A 22,970-nucleotide genomic window follows, 5' to 3' on the forward strand; every position below is an offset into this window, starting at 1 on the left:
GTTGGAATGTCCCTAGGAGCTTTCCAAGTTTTCGTGGGCAGCATCAACTGCTCTTGGATTTAATCCATTCCCTTTCGACCTTTCCACTTCCAAACCCAGGGACATTTTTTCAGGTCACTCAGAAAATATATGTTGAATGAATGTTTTGAAATAATAACTTAAATGTAAATAATTATTGTGAACAGTTTCTATCACTGGAGCTGTTAAGTGCTGTTTTTTGTGCTCCTAGAGGGTTTTTCTTGGTCTGAAAATGAATGTTCAGGAGAAGCTCTGTATTAAAAAAAATTTAATCTTCACATAATTTTATACAAAATTTAATTTTAGTTAAAATAACTTTTCTAAAATAGACCACTTTTGCTTGAGGGCCTCTCTATTAAATGTATTCTAAACCAGTATTGATTCCCCCAAAATGGTATATGGATCACTCATCAGCACTTTGAAAAGGGCAGAAAAACAGACAAATATCAAGAAATTATTTTTCAAAAATGATCTTCAATGAAATTATGTATACTGTTTAATCCCCTGGTGATAATGAAACCAAAGAAAACTTAGTGGCGATAAAGCTATCTTAAGGAAACAACTACTTTAAAAACATTATTGTTAAAAACCGAAGATGTCACAAGTGAGGCTGATTTCCACATGTTTTCAGAGATATAAGCAAAGCTTATGAGCTCTTCATGAGTGTCCACCCTCAAATTATACACACCGTCTGGGGCTAATATTCACAGTGCATAATATGCACGTAGACACAACAATAGACGGTCTTGAAAAGGATACTTACCTTAACTCGCAGGTGTGGAATCATTTCAAGCTCATCCCTCTGTTGAATCCTCTCTTTCCTTCTGCTTCACCAACCCCTAACAAGTTTCTCTTCCACGTATCTAAACACCTAGAGATTCCTGTTCTCTCTTCTAAAATGCTGCATTCACCTCCATTGCCCAAATCCAGTTCAAAAATGGGGAGAGTAAAAAATTCGAATTTGCAAGCTGTTTACGCCTGACGACGACAGTGAAGCTGCTAAGCTTTGAGCTCTCTGAATTAAAGGTTGTTTGGCTAAATGGCAGGCACACTTCCTCCTATTCTTTCTGAACTTAGTTTTCCTGCCTCCAGCGGAGCTTTTTCCTTTCCTGGGCTATAAATAGGCTGGTCGTAAGAGTCCGGAGGAAAGAAGAAGGCAGGAAATACATTTGATTTCAAAAAGCAGTCTTAGGGGGGTGTGTGTGTGTGTGTGTGTGTGTGTGTGTGTGTGTGTGTGTGTGTGTTTCTTTCAAGTGAACACCAATAAACAAGTTAAGGAAAATTCAGCTTTGGTGTGTGCACCATAGTCAATATTTTCTTTGATTTCCTATAACCTCAGTTTGGCTATAAGCTGTCATTTCTCATAAGCAAAGCTTGGGTTTAGAGAGGTATTATTTTCTATAGACCATAAAAAAATCTACATCTAAGTCTTCATTTTTCAAAGGATTGCCAAATAAATCAAATTTTCCGGGGGAACTGAGGAAAGGGGCAGACAAGAGGGGTTACCGTAGTTGTTTCTTTTCATTGAAAAGGAGGTGAAGCAGTACTTTTTTTTTTTTTTTTAATAAATTTATTTATTTATTTATTTATTTATGCCTGTGTTGGGTCTTCGTTTCTGTGCGAGGGCTTTCTCTAGTGGCGGCGAGCGGGGGCCACTCTTCATCGCGGTGCGCGGGCCTCTCACTGTCGCGGCCTCTCTTGTTGCGGAGCACAGGCTCCAGACGCGCAGGCTCAGTATTTGTGGCTCACGGGCTTAGTTGCTCCGCGGCATGTGGGATCTTCCCAGACCAGGGCCCGAACCCGTGTTCCCTGCATTGGCAGGCAGATTCTCAACCACTGCGCCACCAGGGAAGCCCGAAGCAGTACTTTTTGACGCAAGAGTCAACAAAAGGAAAATATCAGGTGAACAAGAAAAGCAGATACTTTTGCTTGGATGAAAGTATGACGTCGAATTTTAAGCCAGTTAGCTATTTGCACTAAATTAATACATTGTCCACAGTCTTGCTACTCAAAGTTGTTTAACTTCTCTCATAATTATATGCAACACAAAGTAAAATAAAAATTAGACGTCAGTTTTCACGTGTCAGAATGGCAGATGAAAATTTTGGATATTGTCTGCTACCATTGAAGTGTGGAGAAATAAGCATCCGTATAATAGTAGATGGGAGTGTAAACTGGCATAGACTATTTGACAGAGGGCAATTCTCAACCTCTTTCAAAATGTTAAGTGCACATACTCTAACAAGATACTTAAACAAGCTTGATTCTGCAAAGCGGGAGTGGAGATCTAGAAAGGGGGAACAGTTTAGTTTCTGATATACATTTTTTAAAAAATTTATTTATTTATGTATTTATTTTTGGCTGTTTTGTGTCTTCGTTTCTATGCGAGGGCTTTCTCCAGTTGCGGCGAGCGGGGGCCACTCTTCATCGCGGCGTGCGGGCCTCTCACTATCGCGGCCTCTCTTGTTGCGGCGGAGCACAGGCTCCAGACGCGCAGGCTCAGTAGTTGTGGCTCACGGGCCTAGTTGCTCCGCGGCATGTGGGATCTTCCCAGACCAGGGCTCGAACCCGTGTCCCCCGCATTGGCGGGCAGATTCTCAACCACGGCGCCACCAGGGAAGCCCTCTGATATACATATTTTGTGCTCTTTTAACTTTTATACTGTGTATGCCATGCTTTAAAAACTTATTAAAAGGTAGAATTTTTAAAACTGTTATTACTTAAGTAATAAATAATAACATAGGATTCAGAGGATTCTATTATCTATTTATTATCCATCATCTATCTGTCAATCATTATACACTTACCGTCTCAACAAGCTTTTCTTTTCATTGGTTTACATTGGGTAACACTTTAAGCAACAACACTGGAATACCCAGGAACCCCTTGGCGGGGGAGGGCTGAGTACTGAGAGCGCTGTCCGCAGATCCACGGCGTCAGTAGCCCTTTGATCAGAGTCTCCAGGGCAGGGCCCAGCCATCTGTATTTTAACTCCAGATGGTTCTCATGCTTACGAAAGTATGAGAAGCACCAGCCTATAGAATTATTTTGTTTGTTTGTTTATTAGTATCCCACCCTCTAAAAAGAATTTGAGAGTACAGCTGGGTGACAAGGGTTAATAATACCATACTGCATATTTGAAAGTTACTAAGAGAGGAAATCTTAAAAGTTCTCATCACGAGAAAGAAAGTTTTCTGTAACTATGAATGGTGGAGATGTTAACTAGACTTATGGTGGTGATCATTTCGCAATATACACAAATATCAAACCATTAGGTAGTACACCTGAAACTAATATCATGTTATATGTCAATTATACCTCAATTAAAATAAGTTAAAAATGAATGAAAATAAAAGGGCTTGAGACAAGTGATTTAATTTTATGGAAAAATAAGGATAACTTTAAACACCTAATGCCAGTTGACTCCTATTTAGAAGGCTAGAAGAGTTCTTACACATAAAGGTTAAAAAGACATACTAATTTCCCAGTTACTTTGGAAGAAGCTATCTAAAGCAAGGCAAAAGCAGTGGAAAGAGCAAGCTGATGGTATTTAAGGGAGAGGCAAAAGCACTCTCTCATCTGGGGTTAATCATAATTAAAATGGATGAATTCAAAGCAGAGTTTACTAATGTGGATGTTTGAAAATCGTTGTTACCTGAAATAAAACAAAACAAAGAAAATATGAAGAAATTAAAAGAAAAGTCTCTAAATGCAGACAAAATATTCCATTCCCTATTTTTGTTTAGTAATTTGATGACGGTTTTCTGAGCCAGCCGTTTTTTGTCTATTCGTAGCCTTAATGCAAAGCCCTATCTTTGAGAAACAATAGGTTGAACAATGAGCGCAGCCCCAGCTGGTGAGGGAAAAGCAACAGTATCTGCATCCCAGGCACAGATGGGGAGGAAAAGATTTCTTTTAAAAAAAAGAGAGAGAGAGAGAGAAAGGAATGAATGACCTCGTTGTAATAGCAGAAAGGAAGAAGGAAGTCCACGGTGGTCAGGATATAACAGCTGCAGTGTACTGAAGTGGCTAAAGGGTACATGAGTTGACTTTGGCAGAAAAATGACTGGCAACGGGGTAATAAGTTTCTGGGAGCAAACCATCCTCCCATGTGAGAAGAATGAACTCTTCTAAGAAACTCCGAGTACAATTACCAGGCTTTCATTGTTCTCTGGAAACTTTCCTTCTCTTTTTGTGGGGAAATATTTTACTTCTCAAAAAGAACAGCTTCATAGAGCTCCCCATAAAGCCCATCTCTAGGAATGAAGCATTAAAACATTTATGGAAACAGAAAGGCTCTGTACCCTTAATCTAAAATTAACGATAGACTCTCTTAAAAGGCATTAGGGGAAAAAGCCAAAGGCCTCGCAAGGAAACGTAATGTGCAAATTTCTTCAACTGCTTTGGTTTTGCAAGTGGAGGAAAATACATTTTTTTATTGCAGTCATCTACAAAGAATTTCAATATATACAATATAAAGGAAACCCAAGCAAAAGTCCTCAAGGAAAATGTGAAAGAAGTCTGCATATTATTTCTCAGATGACCTGAAAGCACTGCATGTATCTGAGCCCGTATGCCTTGCAGGTATTTTTTTAAAAAAGCCTATCTTCGTTCACAAAGTGCAGAAGTTCTAAGTGTTACCAAATTGTGGGGAACTGTGTTCCTTTGACTTGAATTGTTGTATCATACTAATAAAAATAAATCAGAGCTGCTGGAATGAGTAATCAAAAGGACAAGTAAAGGATGGGTCTCTAAATTTTAGCAGGAACATTGAAAAGCTGGTTGAAAGTCAGGAAGGAGTTCTACGTTATAAAAATAAAATATAAAAGTTAACAACACTTTGAAGGAATTAGAAGACTTAGTGGGATAAAGATGAACCTTTTCCATTAATTTCCATAAATTGTGTTCATCAGTAGTTTATTTTTTACTTAGCCTAATAATGTTAAAGTTACCTTGCAAAATTATAGTAATCCTGGCACAAATGAAACAGTTCACAGTATCTCTCAGCAGAAACCCAGCCTTGGTTAAAATTCAGTGGAGAAATCTAAATTAGACTGCCCTCACTGGGTTTGGCTTTGGACTGGATTGGTATTCTGTCAGTTTGCCATGCACCTAAAATAAAACAGCACTAGTTTCCATGTAATGATGATTTTAAAAAAATGATCTTGAAACTCTCCAGTTATGAATGTCTAGAGCTTATCAGTTTTGTCAAGACTAAAATCTGATGTCATAATAACTAAAGGAAATTCTAATTGGTGTTGTAGTAAAAGTTTTTCTATTAATTTTAAAACATGGACACTTTCATTTTATTGTTTCTATCAGTTGTGTGTTCTTTTGGGGAAAAACCTTTGGACTCAACCATAAGGTGGTGTGTGGAGCTAATCACTGATGGAGGCAAGAAGAAGCAAAACCATCACTGGGAGGAAAATATGCAGAAAAGAAAACAGATCATTGTAGGGACAGTGCATGGCACACTTCTGAAGACAGAGGGAGATTGCCATGGGCTTCAAGAGCATTGGTGCCCAAATATTACATTTTTGTGCAACATTTGGAAAGAAGAAGGGAAGGAATTAGGGGAGAGAACATGGCAGTGAAATTGATTTACCTATCTAAGGTAAAATTTATTGCTTTGGCAGACACTCTAGTCTAGTGAAGGCCAAGTGGTAGGTTGGTTGCTGATTTAATAGTTCATACAGGTTCCTTGCTTATACAATAGATTAGTTTGAATTCATAATAGAGTCAATATACTCCATAATCCCCTGAAACATATGACTATACAATTAATGAAAAAAGTATAAACTGAGTTTATATTGATGTTGTCAAGGTGAACGCAATCACAAGCTCTAGAATCCTAACATAAATTGCGGGGTGCAAATTCACACCAATTAGATGCAGCAGGTTAAAATAACTGAGTCTGGATTAAAGACCTAAATGTAAGGCCAGACACTATAAAACTGTTAGAGGAAAACATAGGCAGACCACTCTATGACATAAATCACAGCAAGATCCTTTTTGACACACATCCTAGAGAAATGGAAATAAAAACAAAAATAAACAAATGAGACCTAATGAAACTTAAAAGCTTTTGCACAGCAAAGGAAACCATAAACAAGACGAAAAGACAATGGGAGAAAATATTTTCAAACACATCAATGGACAAAGGATTAATCTCCAAAATTTACAAGCAGCTCATGCAGCTCAATATCAAAAAAACAAACAACCTAATCCAAAAATGGGCAGAAGACCTAAATAGACATTTCTCCAAAGAAGATATACAGATTGCCAACAAACACATGAAAGGATGCTCAACATCACTAATCATTAGAGAAATGCAAATCAAAACTATAATGAGGTATCACCTCACACCAGTCAGAATGGCCATCATCAAAAAATCTACAGACAATAAATGCTGGAGAGGGTGTGAAGAAAAGGGAACCCTCTTGCACTGTTGGTGAGAATGTAAATTGATACAGCTACTATGGAGAACAGTATGGAGGCTCCTTAAAAAACTAAAAATAGAACTACCATACGACCCAGCAATCCCACTACTGGGCATATACCCTGAGAAAACCATAATTCAAAAAGAGTCATGTACCACAATGTTCATTGCAGCTCTATTCACAATAGCCAGGACATGGAAGCAACCTAAGTGTCCATCGACAGATGAATGGATAAAGAAGATGTGGCACATATATACAATGGAATATCACTCAGCCATAAAAAGAAACAAAATTGAGTTATTTGTAGTGAGGTGGATGGACCTAGAGTCTGTCATACAGAGTGAAGTAAGTCAGAAAGAGAAAAACAAATACCATATGCTAACACATATATATGGAATCTAAAAAAAAAAAAAAGGTCCTGAAGAACCCAGGAGCAGGACAGGAATAAAGAAGCAGACATAGGGAATGGACTTGAGGGCACAGGGAGGTGGAAGGGTAAGGTGGGACAAAGTGAGAGAGTGACATGGACTTATATATACTACCAAATATAAAATAGATAGCTAGTGGGAGGCAGTTGCATAGCACAGGAAGATCAGCTCAGTGCTTTGTGACCACCTAGAGAGGTGGGAGGGAGATGCAAGAGGGAGGAGATATGGGGATATATGTATATGTATAGCCGATTCACTTTGTTATAAAGCAGAAACTAACACACCATTGTAAAGCAATTATACTCCAATAAAGATGTTAAAAAAAATAAAAATTAAAAAGATAAAATAAAATAACTGAGTCTTCTGGTTGTAGCCAATGTGACCCAAAGACTGTCCCTTGCTGGCTCTGAAGAAGCGAGCTGTCATGTTGTGAGCTGCCTCTGGAGAGCACCACGTGGCAAGGTACTGAAGCAGCCTCCCTCCAACAGTCAGCAAGAAACTGAGGGTTTCAATCCAGCAGCATGCAAGGACTGGACGCTGCCAACAACCACATGAGCTGGAAACAGCTCCTTCCCGAGTCAAGCCTCAGATGAGACCAAAGCCCCAGCTGAGAACTTGATTGCATCCTTGTAAGACTCTGAATCAGTGGACCCAGCTACGTCATGTCTGGCCAGGCAGGCTATAGGAGAGTCTCCTATCAAGCTGGTTTATAGTCATGTGTAAGGTCATCATATACACATAACCATGTATATTGCATCACCTTTGCTGCATTTTATTAGTGAGCAGGAAGTCATAGGTCCTGCCTATACTCGGGGGGAAGGGGATAAAAGTGTGTGAATCCCAGGAGGCAGGGGATCATGGTGGCCACCCTAGAGTTTGTCTACCACAGTGGGTAACCAACCTAGAAAGAAGAAACAAGTAGACATAATACCAAGTGGATTTCTAAAGAATAGTGAGGACAGTGTTATCCACAGGCAGAACAGACAAAACAACTTCTTAATTTTTCCTCCTTCAAAGCAGTGGGAAGTGCACTGCCTCAACAGAGAAGCAGGTCATCTCTCCACCATTATACACTCTTGAGCAACTCAGTAACCTAAATGTTCTTCTGCTCCAACTCTGAGGTCCTTTCAGTTCTAAGCTTCTGTGACTTTGGACCTGCCCCTTCAAGCCTTTCAAGACATTTTGGAATGTCACAAATCCTGGTTGTATTCATACAATGCATTTGGTGACCATTGTGTTACTGTTGAAACCTTAAAACGGGGGTGGGGGTGGGGAAGAGCATATATAAAAGCTTAATCCCTTAGAAAAGTTAAAAGACAAATCAGTTGGGGTGTTACTATCTGATCCAATGTTTGATTTTCCACTTGAATGTTTATATTTCTAAAGTATGACATCATTCTAAAAATACATGAAGATAAAACTATTAGGCAATTCACTTTGTACAGGCAAATTTTGGGCTAAAACTATGTTCTCTGTGGGGAACAAATTACATTTCACGTTACATCCAAGTAATATTGAGTGTATCAAAAATTACTTTGGCAGTATAAATTCACAGATTCTCAGGGTTAGATAGAGCCTTCACAGACATTTATCTAAACATCCATCTAATGGGCAAAAATCCTTCAGAACATGAAGAACAAATTGTCTTATTAATTTCTAAGTAAAAAGACTGTCATTGCACATCCTCCTGATATCATAAATGTAAATGACTATTAAAATAAAATTATGAATTTAATCTGGATGAGGCAACTCCAAATTGCTTTGCTCACTAGATAAATGACACTTTTTTTTCTTCAGACAAAAAATTAAATTCTAAAGTATATGGTATTTAAAAGTATATTCACAGTTATTCTTGTGTGGACAGACTACACGATGAAATGAACGTTACAAATGTTCTCCAATACTTCCTTGAGAACACATTGAAAGTTGCAAGTCAGGTTGAAACTAAGAATGCTTCATTTCCATCTAGAGGCTGAAGAGGGATTAAAAAGTTGAAAAAGGAAATGACATTTTTAGAGCTATATGAGATCAGAGGCTCTCAGAGTCTGGATTTCAAAACACTAAACACTAAAGCCACATTTTTGGAGATAGCATCACCATTATAGCTCCTTATTATATGGCTTGCTCAAATACATATTAATGCACAATTAATTCTAAAATAAACCACATGCTACAGATTGTATTTTATTTGGACAAGTCCAGCAAAATGCTTTTTTTTTTTTTAACTGTATTTTTTCAACCACATGGAAGTCCTTACTAAGTACAAATCTCTGAGATTGAGCCCAGAGAAGAAAAAATAAAATTAAATATTTGGTCTTTGCCTTAAAAGCAGCATACCTTCTAAAGCAGAATTTCTCAAACTGTGGTTCAATGACAGCCTGTTTCAACATAACATAGAGTTTATTTAACATGCAGATTTTGGGGCCTCAGACTCAAGAGGATTTCTAATTCTGTAGGCATAGGGTAAGCCTTGGAATATGCATATATAATAAGCCTGTGATTGTTATTATATACTGAAGTTTGAGAACCCATGATCCAGGGGTCAAAACATATATTTTTAACTAATACAAGAGAGTGATCCAAAGGATCAGGTTATGTAATTACTGCATGAATTCTGACTACAGCCATAGCCAACATCAAGGTTCCATATTGGAATACATGTTATAGCATAAACTTCCCTTAAAACAAGTTCGAATTTGTTGCAAATTTAATTTGTGTCTCTCAGAAAAAATCAGGATGGAGGGACCATTTGTTTTCTTCTAGGTGCTAAAAAAATTTTTTTTTCTGCATTTTTTTTATTGTGATAAAAAGCACCTAACATAAAATTTACAATCTTAACAAATTTTAAGTGTACAGTTCAGAAGTGTTAAGTATATTCACATTGTTGTGAAACAGATCTCCAGAACTTTTTTATCTTGCAAAACTGAAACTCTATACCCTTAAAACATCAACTCCCCCTTTCCACCCTCCTCCAAGCCCTTGGTAACCACCATGTTACTTTCTGTTTCTAAGATGAAGGAGCCATTTTTAAAACACTATCCAATGACAAAGTGTCAGGTCTGAGAAAAAGAGAGCAAGGAGAGTTGAGTCTAAACACCAGAATTGGGGGTTGGATTTAAGAAATGAGATCATAAAGCAGAAGGAAGGAGCAAAGCAAAGACAGATGGATGCAGAAGCAGAGGCATTTTCCAGAAATGAGTTGATATAATTTGGCCTTCTGGCTGTGGGTGTTGGAGGCCAGGGAGGTGTGCTCTCTGAAGCCAGATTAGAGCTGTAAGCCACTGTCATATCAGATAATCTTCCTACATCTTTGGTGAACAAATGACTATGATGAAAGTAGATGAGAAGGAGGTCAGAGGATGAAGACTGGGGATTATAAAGGATATTTACCACCTCCAAAATTCGCTGCGGACTTGGGAGATGGGCAGATCTGTGATAAAACCCACGGTGATAGTTTACTAGGACTGGAGTGGTTGAGGCAGGCCATGGGGCATTGTGGGTCTCTGCTTTCTGGGCACAGATGTCATTAGAATTAAGTGTCAAAAGGCACCATTCGAAATACAGAGCCATCAGAAGTTATGAAGGGCCATGGTTAATGCTTTGAATAGGCCAGGATCATCCAACAGGGTTGGGGAGATGGCCTGAGGGAAGTCAAGAACTTATATGAAGTTGTCCTCCAAGGCATTAAACTAATCAATCTGGAGAACTAGACACTTCTGCTGTGTATTGTGGGGTGGCTCTGAAGCTCATCCAAGCCATGATCTAGGAAAGAAAGCATGGAAAAAGTAGAAAGGGCCTACACTTTGAAGCCAGACACACCCAACTTCAAATTCTACTGCCGTTTACCATCTGGATGACCTTTAAACCAGTGGTTCCCACCCTTTCTGGCACCAGGGACCGGTTTTGTGGAAGACAGTTTTTCCACAGCCGGGCGGGGGGGGGGGGAAGGGAGGGGATGGTTCAGGCAGTGATGCGAGCGATGGGGAGTGATGGAGAGCAGCAGATGAAGCTTCACTTGCCTGCCCGCCACTCACCTCCTGATGTGCGGCCCGGTCCCTAACAGGCTGCGGATGGGAGGTTGAGGACCCCTGCTTTAAACCATCTAAATATCAATTTCCCTATCTACACCTCAACTTCTGACAATAACTACCTACTGGGCAAGGACCTGGGTCAAGTGCTGTGTAACGGGGAGATGCTCTCCTGGTGCAGAGGCACAGTTTCTCCTCTCAGTGATGAAAGCATCCTGCTAAGAATTAGATGCGGTAAGGATCCTAAGGTCGAGAAGGAACAAGGAAGTCTGGGAGGTATATGGAAGTCTGAGAGTTCTTTGGCTAATAGGTTATTCAGATCCCTAAGTTATGGCGTGGTTTTCATAGCAGAATTGGTGGTCCAAGTCATAGCACCAAAGGATGTCTTAAGAAGGCCATTAGCTCCCATGACATCCATTAGCCTCCACACCCAAAGTCATCCCAAATAAGCATACAAACTAAGTAAAAATAGGATGTTTGTTATGCAAAAGCAGCTTAATGACAGACTCCTTAGCTCCCCCTCCCAGCTGAATTGCTACCCCCAAGGCATGTATGGAAACTTTGATGCTGTTAGGAGCCTCTGCTTCTACTATGGCTTGAACCTGGAGGTGGGCACTGATTGTTCTGACCTCTGTGGGTGGGGCCTGGCCAGCTTCATTTTCCCAGTAGCAGATGTGTGCTGCTCAGACCAGTCCCCATATATGTGACGTGCCCCCGCACAATACACGGATGGCTATGTGCCCACCTGGAGGTGGCAGCAGAGAGTGGTGACCATAACCAGCTATTGTGACTTGCAGTTCACCCCTGGAGTTGTGTAGGCTGAGGACGGAAACTAACTCTTCAGGTAGCCATCTCCATTTGTCTAGATTTGGGGTTGATGAATTCCAAAGGCAGCTTGCAAAATGATTCCTAATGTGTGTTGCCTATGGTCATAGAGTAAGACACACCTGGAAAAGAGAGCTTTTTTTTGCCTTGTGGCTCTTTCTGGCCCACCATGTTTACTGCAAGGACCAGAATTGCTTTGAGACTGAAGTTATGAGAGCACTTACTCAATGTGTCCTCAGAATTACTACCTGAACATTGCAGAGTACTAATCCCAGTGGCCTTTTCAGCTCTAGACTGGTCCATCTCGTGGCATCTCAACATCTCCACTTGGATGTTCCTGGGCATCTCAAACTCATCATGTTCAAGATTGGATTCCATTTCTTTTTCATTCAATTTTCCCCATGGGAAGTAGGTGAGAAGCAATAGCTTTCTTCAATGCAGCCACTGAAACCAGAAATCTGGTGTCATCCTAGAATCTTCCCTTTTTCCTCTCTCTCACTGGCTTCAAACTGCTCGGATAATCTATGTGACATATCAGTGAATAAAATGAAATTTTGTTGCCTAATTGGGAAAAAAATCAGTAAAAGGTAAATCTGGGAAAGACTTTTATTCAAATGTCTCTCTTACAAGGGAATCATGAGCACATGGGGGGCGGGGCTGGTGATTAGAAACATGGGGAGAGAATTCTGAAGATCTCTAGCTCTGATCTGTGGGAGGAGTTTGAGAACAAAAATTCAAACAGTTGTTTGACTCCTGTTGCCTGATTCTGAAATGCAGAAGTGCCCGGCAGGGGACCCTGTGGAGAGTACAGACGACACCATCCTGCCATCGTCCACCCCACAAGGGGCTAAGCAACTGGAGCAGAAGGAAGTTGTGTTTTTTTGTATTGTTTTATTTTTGTCTTAAAGAGATATCCTTCTTAATATGTGTATTAAAGTCGTGAATAAAGATGTAGAGGGTATGCAAACTTGAAAGGGATAGCAACCATACTGAATGACAGAATCAGAATCTCAAAAGATCTTGACAGCCTAAAGTAAAGGGACAAATGACAGAAAGTGAAATTAATAGGACCAAAGGTAAAATTCTTCATTGAGGTTAAAAAAACCAGTTGCACAAATTCAGAATGGGGAGACATGGCTTAACAGGATCCCATACTTTTCAAACTTGTCATTGATGTTACATTAGTCAGCGTATGCTAATTGCTATAATTTCCAAGCCTCAGTGGTTTTAAGATATCCAAGGGAGGAAAAAGTGCCAAAGAGATGACAGTCTTGGCTCAGTCAATTGACTGCTTCTAGCAAGTCTTCAGACATTCCATTAACGTGTGCCCAGTAAGGAGATTTTCAGATGATATCTCATTTTAACTAGGTTAACACTCATATTGGAAAAATGGTTTAAAAAGCTTTCTGCAAAAAAGTAACTGGTGAAAGAAAGATAACAGCAAAATGAACTTAAAGAAAATGGCAGAGCAAACCTTTCTACTCTGAGTACAAGTCAGCTGCATTATGGTAAAAAAAAAAAAAAAAAAGAATGATAATGCGATTAGAACAGCAAGAAGGAGTCCCTCCAAATCTAAAATTATCAAGAAGACCATTTAAAATATGGATTTACATTGACTTACATTAATGGACGTATACATTAATGATAAAATTCTCCCTAGTTGGCTAGCATATTATGTCTTGAGATCTTATCTATTAATAATATGAATTCCAGTGATTAACCAGACATTTAAAAGCTAAGCATTCAGAACAGGAAGACAAACTTCAGCAGTTTTTTGGAGATTTTTAAAGTTATGTGGAACAAACCCAGTTCTTGACAAATCTCATAAAACCTACTGATAATTGCTTAGAAGCCTCTTTTGAGGCTTTTCACTTTACAATTAAGGAACAAAAGCCACGAACCATCAGTGTCTCTGGTTCTTCCTGCCACAGTAAAAGATGGTTGAAGTAATTATAAAACAAAAGACCAACAAACTCAAAAGCATTGCTTTGTCAGCACATTTTTGGTGAACTCACATAGAAGACATTGCTGAAGATATGAAGAAACAAATATTAGAACAGATTGGCATGTATTTGGGTGAAAGTACAAATGTTTGTAACATGTCTCCATCTATGGTACTTGTTAGATTCTATTTCAATAGTTACATTCCCAAAGAACTGCTTTTTTTGTGAAGCATTTAAAAAATCTTACTGAAAAATCCTACCAAAGAATATCCCAGTGACAAATGATTTCATAAATAAAAACAATATTTTTATGGGAAACCTATTGAAGTGTAACCACTGAATTCAGAGAATAAAAGGTATTCCTGCAGAGGAATAAAAGGATTTTGGAAACCCTGACAGGGATGTTCGTCTCTGTGGTGTTCATCCAATGTTTCATTCTTGGGGGAGCTAATTCAGTGAAGAAATACAGGCTAGAAGTGCCAGTGATACTACTTGATGCCACTGATGTGATTGGTTTTAATGAAAACCTTTAAACCATAGAACTTTACAAGATTGTAAGGAGATGGTGAGTCTGCTGAGATTGAAAATCCATTTTCTTCTTCTACCTAATATCACTTCCTTGTCATCCCTTCTACAGGCATCGTTCCCCAAAACACTCCCTAATGCAGCTCCTGTGTGATGAGTCTGCTTCCCAGGAAACTCAACTTGCAACAGTGGTAGGAGTGGCCCAAGAAAACAGATGCTCACGTGGGTTTCTGAAGCTGCCACCTGACTAGCCAGCTAGCAGTGAAGACCCTGATCATCAGAAGGAGGAGGGCTGCTCTATATAATGGGACAGAGAAGAATGTGACGGCATCCTCCTGGTCCACTGGAGTGCCTCTTGACATTTCCTTGCTCATCTTGATGATAAATGGATAAACACAGCAGTAATACTTAAGAAAAGCATGGAGATCAGGAGCTCAGAGGCCTCAGAAATGAAGATCTGGGTCTTGCCAACAGGTAAAGCATCTACTCGGCAAAGACAGTTTCTGAGAATGAGACAATCTAGAATGGGTAGTAGATGATGAGTATCCGTTGTGGTCCCAAGTGCTTGGGCTCCAACTGCTTACAGCCAGGGGTATAATTTATCCTATTAACCTTCTTATCCATTTCCCCCAGGAAAAGAGATCCAACAGAATCTTGGAGGAACTCTTCCCAGAATTTATATGAAGTGGATCTGAGTAGTGCAAATGGTGGACCATAGTGGAAGCTGTGATGTGCCACTCTGTCTCCTTGAAGACTGAAGGACTTATTCCTCCAGCTATTCAGGGCACCATTGGCTGACAGTCATCAGAAATTACTATAGGCTGGAGAGTTCTGCCTTGCACAAAGTTCCCATGCTTCCTTCCCCAGGGCAGCTCAGATCTAATAACTGGTCAATATGTAATATAAAGGCCCAAATCCCTCAGCTTATCTCAGGACATTAAAGGACATCAGAGCTTCAGGGTCCCCAGAGGGTTAGCCTAGCCTTTGCTGAGACCACACCACAGTGCAATTTCTTCTACTGCTTCCTTCTCTCCCTTTCCACAGTGTTGATCCTGGGAGTGCACCCTATAAAAATTTCTGCACACTGATCTCCATCCCAGAGTTTGCTTCCTGGGAACCCCACCCTACGACAAAAACATTGGGACACCTGATGAAATTTGAATATGGACTCTTTTTTAAATAATGGGGTTGTACCAATGTTAAATTTCCTGATTTTTGATCATATATTGTGTTTATATAAGAGAACATTTTTGTTCTTAGGAAACACACTGACAAAAACAGGAATAAAGGCACACAGTATCTGCAACTTAATTTCAAATGATTTAGAAAAAAATTGTACATGGAGAGGTGGAAGATCAGACAAAAAGAAGAAAATAGGGCTAAATGGAAACAATTGGCGAATCTGGGTAAAAACTATGGAGGTTATTTATACACTTCTTGCAACTTTTCTGTAAGTTTGAATTTACATCAATATTACAAATTACCAAAGTAAAATGACCAGACCTCATACCATTCTCAGAGATTCTGATTCCCTTGGGTGCTATTATATTTCCAGCACTCAGCTCCAGTCTGTAGGTATTCAATAAATATTTACTGAGTAAATGAATGAGTTAATGAGTAACCTTGGAAGTTAAGATAATGAGTTCAGTTTTGGATATGGAGACCTTTGAGTGCCTGTGAGTCCTCTTTTGAAAGTCCACTCTAGGGACTGAATAACCTTTTGCTCAATTCTGAAGGTAACAAGTGAAGATATAACTCCTGTGTCCTTTTTTGAGACCATTATTCTCCCTAGCATTTAGAAGTCTGAAGTCCCTATGAGACCTTGTGTAAACAATATCTCATCACTTTGGACCTAATTTGATTTTTAAATGACATAGTGACTGAGTATTGACCTTAAATGATGGAGAAATGACCTGACTTCTGTGGGCATCCAAATTTCTGTATCCTGTTTTGACCACAGTACACATAATTATCTTTCCTTTTTATATTTTTTTAGTTTTGAACTTTAGCCTAGCAAGTCGGAAGCATATCACATTAAGGTGTTCTGGTAGAAGTTAACTCCAAAAGCATGGCATTTGTAAGTGGGCAAGATGGACTAGCTAATGAGTAGAAGGGAAAAAAAAAAGTGGGGGGGGGAACTCCAAGGATTGTTACTGCCCTCCAGTGGTGGTGCTCTCAGATACAGATGGTTCAAAGCCCATCATTCATCTCTGTTTTCCACTGCAAAGTCCCAAATGCCATTCATTCAAGCTTAGGGACTAAACTGCAATGCTAACTTGCCAGGAAATTTGTATTATGGTTTTCTGATTTTAAAGTAATAAGTTCAGTTTGTCCTCTTGTGGTCCTGAAGAAGATCATAAGCTTCCAGAGCAACCACTTTACTCTGAGAGTGTATTCAATGTGGGGAGAATCTGGCCCATGAGAGCCCTTGTCTTGATGACACCCCAAACCCCTGCCCTGTTCTCCCTAGCTCTGCCCATTTACACACCCTGATAGAGAGAGAGAACATCACTGATTCACCTTTCAGTCCCCACTGGACATTTCCAAGTCATTTTTTTTATCTGTGAGCTGCTACATTTTAACTGTGAGCTCCTATATTGACTATTTCAGGGCCAGGGAAATAAAAAACGGAATTGGCTAAAGCCCAACTCATTGATTTTTAACCCAGCAAGAGCCTTTGCCTATTGGAGAAAAAAAAAAAAATCACCAAATTTAGAATAAAAGAAAAAAAATTGGCCCAAGCATATCATGTAAGTTTTATATAAAGCACACTTTTTGGCCTTGACAAACACCATCCAGTTTACACAAAGCTCATAAAAGTGTTAATGTTTCCTACTTTTAAAACTCACATATAGTGTTCTCTGTGCACTAACGATGTGTCCTGTTAACCAAAGTTTGACCTTTCTGTGCTGTAAATCCAAGCCCACACACCAGCTCGTCCAATGCCATAATCTCTGGCAGTGATGTCATTCCTTGACACTAAAAACAAACACCACCCAGATCTGTTTCCTTTCTCCTGCAGGTTTGTAGTCCATTGTAGAGATGCCAATGGGTAGGGGCTCAGGAGACCACAGGGCTTTGCTTGTATCTAGTGGCTTGAGCAGCTGGCTTCCAGGGACTGGCCCAGACCAAAAACCAAAAAGAAAACAAGAACAACAACAACAAAAACCCCAAACCACCTCCAGAGAATGCTGTGCAAGCTCTGCTTATATAATTCATAAGGATGTAAAGACCAAAGCGAACAGTTGGCATCCAATAAAAGGTCAATATATATTGTATTTACTGGCAGATAACTTATGCCAGTTTTACAAGGAAATTTGGTAGATGGGAATGTGGAGGAAAAAATTGAAATAGTTTTCATCTTACCTGTTTTAAAGAGATTTTTAAAGGAGTTCTGTAGATATAGTATTCAATATACAGACGTCCAGTTGAAAATCATTGGTTTTGATTATGCAAGAATATTCTATTAATCCTGAAAGAAAATAAATTCACATGGTTAAAGAGAAATATATCAGTGGCATTTGGTACTGAGTAGGCTATAAAACAAAACAAATTTACTGGTAAGTGAAATCCCATATCCCACATGGAATTCTGTATAAATAGATATCAATACACTCTTCCAACAAATAATGGAAACCAAAAGTTAATAACAACATGAGATAAATTTGAATAAACTTTTACAAAAGCTAAGACAAATCAACTAGCAAAACAGAATACATAAGAAGTTTCTTCTACAGTTGCAAAAGGAGTCAGTAAAAACTTGATACAAAACACACAGCAAGAAAATAAATGTGAAAGAATGCCCATTTCACACTCATACATATAGTAAAAGTAAATATTTCACTGGATATTAGTACAGTCATCCCTCCGTATCCATGGGGGATTGGTTCCAGGACACCCACAGATGCTCAGACGCCTCATACATTGATAAAATGGCATAGGATCATTGGCCCTCCGTATCTGCAGGTTCCATATCCCAGAGGATTCAACTTTTGAATCTTAGGATGCAGAACCTGTGATATAGAGGGCCAACTGTATACAGTAAACAGCAGAAAAAAATTAATGGATTCTAGTGCAAACCCTTGACACTAACATCATAGCAATGCCTCCATTGGCTCTTAGATGGACAATATCCACTTTGCTCTGATGTTGGTGTCTCCTTTTCACTAGGAGATCTCATTATTGCTATTGTCTTCCTGTTTTTTACTCCACCCTTCCTTACTTCCTCTCTACATTGTTGGCTCTTTCATCTTTAATATGGGTACATTGGGGGATGGGGTGGGGAGGATGTATGCTGCCAGAGCAAATAAAGTAAATCTGTGCTTCCTAGATGCTAGGGCACTGCATTTGACTGTTCTATGCCTCCGAACTGAAGGCTTCCTAGACAAGCCCCTCTGGAAATACAATACACTCACGGTTTTAATTTTGCACCAATGAATGTATGTACTTAGAGTTGTACACTGTTTGAGAAGTCAAGTTATAATCTCCAGTAATTGACTAACTTAGTTGCCTGCTTAAAGGGAGAATAATAAAAGATTTTATTATCTCAATCGATCTATGAACATTTTTATAAACCTATGTGACCTGGGTTTCTTGGATGACCCACTGGGTATTCCTCCCAAACAGAGGCCAGTTCAGGCATGTCAGACTTAAAGGTTTATTCTTGAGTTGCATGAGGTTTCTGTAGGCAACAAAACCAAAAGGAATATTTTCTTCAGCTGCAAAATAAGTCAATAAAATTCAACATTTATATTCATATTAAGCCCTCTAGCAAATTAGGAATAGGAAGGAACATTCACCAGATAAAAGGCATACATGAAAACAATTAAGCACACACCATATTAAAGAGGGCGACGGTAAAAGGATTTTCTTTCAAATCAGGATGGCTGCTCTCACCACTCTACAATTCAATATTGTACTGGAGGTCTTAACTAGCTCAGTAGACAAGAACCCTCTGTCCTTTCTCTCGATTTTTCAGTAAACATAAAGCTGCCCCAAAACAAAGTCTATTAATTAAAAAAAAAAAGCAAAGGTGAATATACTCCTAAAAAAAAAAGGGGGTGGAGGAACTGACCTTACCAAAAATGAAAGCTTTAAGAAAAAGCTATAATAATAAAAACCTATGGTATAGACTCAGAGATAAACCAAAAGTGATGGAATTGAGCAGACAGCTCAGAAATAGAGCCATGCATAGTGGGAACTTGATCTATGTCAGAGCTGTCACTGCAGATCAGTGGGGTAAAGGATGACCATTAAATAAAATGATTGCTTCCACCCACAGGAATATACCCTGAAATAATGCTTCCTAGTGTTTCTCAAATGATGGGAAAAAGCCTATTTCACAGATATTTATTTGGCACACTGGGGTAAGAGGGAGGAAATTTGAGGCCACTAAATGGAGCTTGAAGGAAATAAATTCATTAAAATGTCTTCACATTATACGTATACTCATTTTTAAGAAAGATGAAATATGAAAGCAGCAGGTATAATATTAAGTATGGGACAATTTTCCTAACCCTTCCTAATAAAATGTTTTTTAAAGTTTTATTGAGAAACTTGAGCTTGTAGCTGCAAACTTTAATGTTTTATCTTTTAAATGACCACCTGCAGTTCTTATCAAGACTTTTGCTTTGATCTCTCAGACTTTAACCGTCACCTTTAGTGAAAAATTCGCACAAATAGATGGCTAAAAATTTTTAAATCTTCTAAAAATCATTCAGAAACTTAAGACATTTAAAAGAATATTTAAAGAAGTTCTTCCCTTTTCACATTGGCAAATGTAAAGTTGAAATTTCTTGTCATAATGCCAGTGGGTTTAGAGTCTAATCAATGTTTTTCATGTCAAGTCTTTCAAATGTTGAAGCTCTAATCTGCAGAATGCCTGTGTATTGTTAGAGCACTCGCCACCTGTTCTTATGCATCTATGGAACACAGAAACACCCAGCTTTCCAAAGATTTTTCCTGAGATTGGTTAAGCCATTCGAAAGTACGGAATCATGCATGTGCTCACACTTAACAGGATTAAGAAATCAAGCTGGGAAAGAGAAGACATTTCGATAAAAGGAAATCGAAAAATTAGACAATTTTTGACATGGTAGGGACCTCGGAGTTCACGTTACTGATGAAAAACCAAAGTTACAAGAGATACAGGGTCTTGTTCAAGGTCTCATAGCTGACTGTGGAAGAGCCAGAAATTAGGACCAGGTAGGTAGTCTAAGATGCCAAGTTCGGTGCTCTAAGGAAGGACAGGTGAAGTGGCTGTGACTTTGCTTTCTTTTTCCTGGTGAAATTTAAGTCCAATACAATTTCAATCATCTCATCTTCTCCCTAGGGCTTCCACCCCACCCCACCCCACCCCACCCCCTCAGCCAGGCAGAATCAACTGGGTCCTCCTTGTTTCCATAACACTCAGCTCTAGCTTCCACTGAATTACTTACCTCGTTGTAGTACAGCTAGTTGGGCTCACATCTGTTTTCTGAGCTAGCTGTGGGGTCAGACACTACAAGTTATTCATCTCCATGTTCCCAGGGTCAAGCACAATACCTGGTAAAATAAGCATTTAACACATGTTTATTGGATAGATGAGATAATGGCAATTCTCTTTGGCCTTTAAAATCTCAGCAGAGGCTAATTAGTGCCCATCCAATTCTATGTGGGAAAAATCTATACAAATCATTTCCCCCTTTTCAACCACTTTCCATCTGCTCCCTGCCCACCTGTGGAGGAGGTGTACATAACACCCCAAGGATCCCACCTGGTAGGAACTTCTGGGTCTAAAAGGAAAGGAGCTGAAATGGACCCTGCTGGGCGTGTTTCCTAGTGCCCACCCCTTGCAATTGCTCTTTGGGCTTCCAAATGGTGAGAGGAAAGAGCTGTTTTCTCTTCCAAGAGCTGGCCACCTAGGGCTCAGGAGCAACGTGACATCCTCTTCTGTATGCCATAGGATGCCCTGAGAACTTTATAGCCCAGAATAATCTGTAGGGGACTGTAAAAGCCACAAGGGAAGGAACAAGCGGGGATCACCCCTATGGCGAGGAAGCGGAGTTTGCTTACAAACGGCAGAAAAATGTTTCACCATTTAGGGACATTTGAGTCTGGGAATGGAATGAAAAGTTGAGATGCCTAAGGTTGAAGGGGAACGTTTAAAAAAAATCTTAAGAAGTAGGAAAACTTTCTTACCTGGGCCCATAATCCTCACAGGAGAAGGGTTCCCTCTGCCTCTCTGAAGCCATCACTCACTGCTCTACCTGGTGGTCCTTCCACTGCACCCACACTGGCCTTGCTGGCCTGAAAGTTCCCCAGACACCCACACCTGAGCTTCTCTGTACTTCCTCTAAGACAGAAGAGTTCCTTCCCCAAGATATTCGCAGGCCTTTCATGCCCTTACTTCACTGAGGCCTTTGCTGAAATATAATCCCAGGAGATGCCTTCCCTGATATTACAGGAAATAGCTGTCTCCATCGCCCTCCATCTAACTCTATGAGTTTTTACTAGCATGATGTTATACTTATTACTGTCCCCTCACTAGAATGGAAGTTCCACGAAGACAGGAATGTTGTTTATAGGATTGCTGCTGGGTCCTAGCACCTTGTATGCCAGCCAGTACATAGCAGTACTCAGTAAATCTTTATTGAGGGAATGAATGAAGGAATGAATGAATGGGAGGCGATATATGCACTTGAGCCTGACATTGTGCTTCAGCCTCTGTGACCTGGGGCTCATTAATGCTAAGTAACCAGGAGTCTGATAGAAGACTTGCCCTAAGAGACTCTGCAGGAGAATATCCTCTACACCCACTTTAATTTCCTGATGTAAACTGAGGAGTGCATGTTTTCTTCCTAAGCAAGAGTATGCAAGACTGTGGGCAATTGAGACATGATGGATGGGAGTATGGGCTGGGAACTCAGCTGATGCTCTGGGTAATATTCCTTGTGGAACCCTGGGCCTTTCTTTAACCTCTCCAAGCCACAGTTCCTCATCTATAATATGGAGATGGAGTAAGGTTCTCATGAAAATCAGACGATAGGCTTGACACAGAACAAGGGATCAATAAGTAGCAGGTTTAATGTTTGGAAAGGGAGACCAGAAAGAGATGGCACAGAAAGTGATGGTTAATGCAGGTATGGCAGAAAGTGCTTTGCTGGGAGTGGGGCCCATAAGATCAATATGTAAAACACAACTGTATTTCTCTACAGTAACAATAAGTAAACTGAAACTGAAGTTAAGAAAACAATTCCATTTATATTAGCACCAAAAAGAATAAAATACTTAGGAATAAATTTAATCAAGCAATGTGCAATTTACATTCAGAAAACTGCATAAACTTGTTGAAAGAAATTAAAGAAGATTTAGGTAAATGGAAAGACGTCTGATGATCATGGTTTGGAAGACTTAATATTGTTAAGATGTCATTGCTCTCCAAATTGACCTACACATTCAGCGCAATCCCTATCAAAATCCCTGTCTGTGTCTCAAGATCCTGTTCAGGATGGGAGAACAAATCCGCGGTTAAACTTGAGATTTCTGCAGGTCAGTGTGGCCAGTTTTTCCAAGAGAGGAGCCAAGAAAACCTTAAACATAAAAGACCTTCTTAAAGGGGAATGATCTGAAAAATAGTTAAGGGTGTCCTCAAAGGTGTGGCTTTATTGTTATCTAATTAATACATTTCCCCTTCCACCCCACCTAATTCTATCAGTTTGAGCTGATACAGCCCTTTCTGGCCTACACAAGGGCAGAGCCTGGTGCCTTCTGGATGCCCCCCAG

General features: G+C 39.6%; 1 protein-coding gene and 1 long non-coding RNA gene across 4 annotated transcripts in view; one reads left to right on the forward strand and one right to left on the reverse strand.

Moving 5' to 3' along the window:
* Positions 1 to 10,834, reverse strand: part of RASGRP3 (RAS guanyl releasing protein 3) — a 119,014-nt gene extending 108,180 nt beyond the window's left edge. The window contains exon 1 of the mRNA XM_082356757.1: positions 782 to 10,834. The gene's annotated coding sequence lies outside the window, so the exon portion shown is untranslated. The remainder of the gene's footprint in view (positions 1 to 781) is intronic.
* The window catches only part of LOC309611877, a 28,988-nt gene extending 8,472 nt beyond the window's left edge, over positions 1 to 20,516 (forward strand). For all 3 annotated transcript variants that reach the window (XR_014234804.1, XR_014234805.1, XR_014234806.1), the window contains 2 exons: positions 14,320 to 14,681; positions 14,841 to 20,516. This is a non-coding gene — a long non-coding RNA (uncharacterized lncRNA). The remainder of the gene's footprint in view (positions 1 to 14,319; positions 14,682 to 14,840) is intronic.
* Positions 20,517 to 22,970: the final 2,454 nt, after the last annotated feature.

Source organism: Balaenoptera borealis, assembly GCF_965194805.1.
Source record: "Balaenoptera borealis genome assembly, chromosome: 15".
NCBI classification, from domain to species: domain Eukaryota; kingdom Metazoa; phylum Chordata; class Mammalia; order Artiodactyla; family Balaenopteridae; genus Balaenoptera; species Balaenoptera borealis.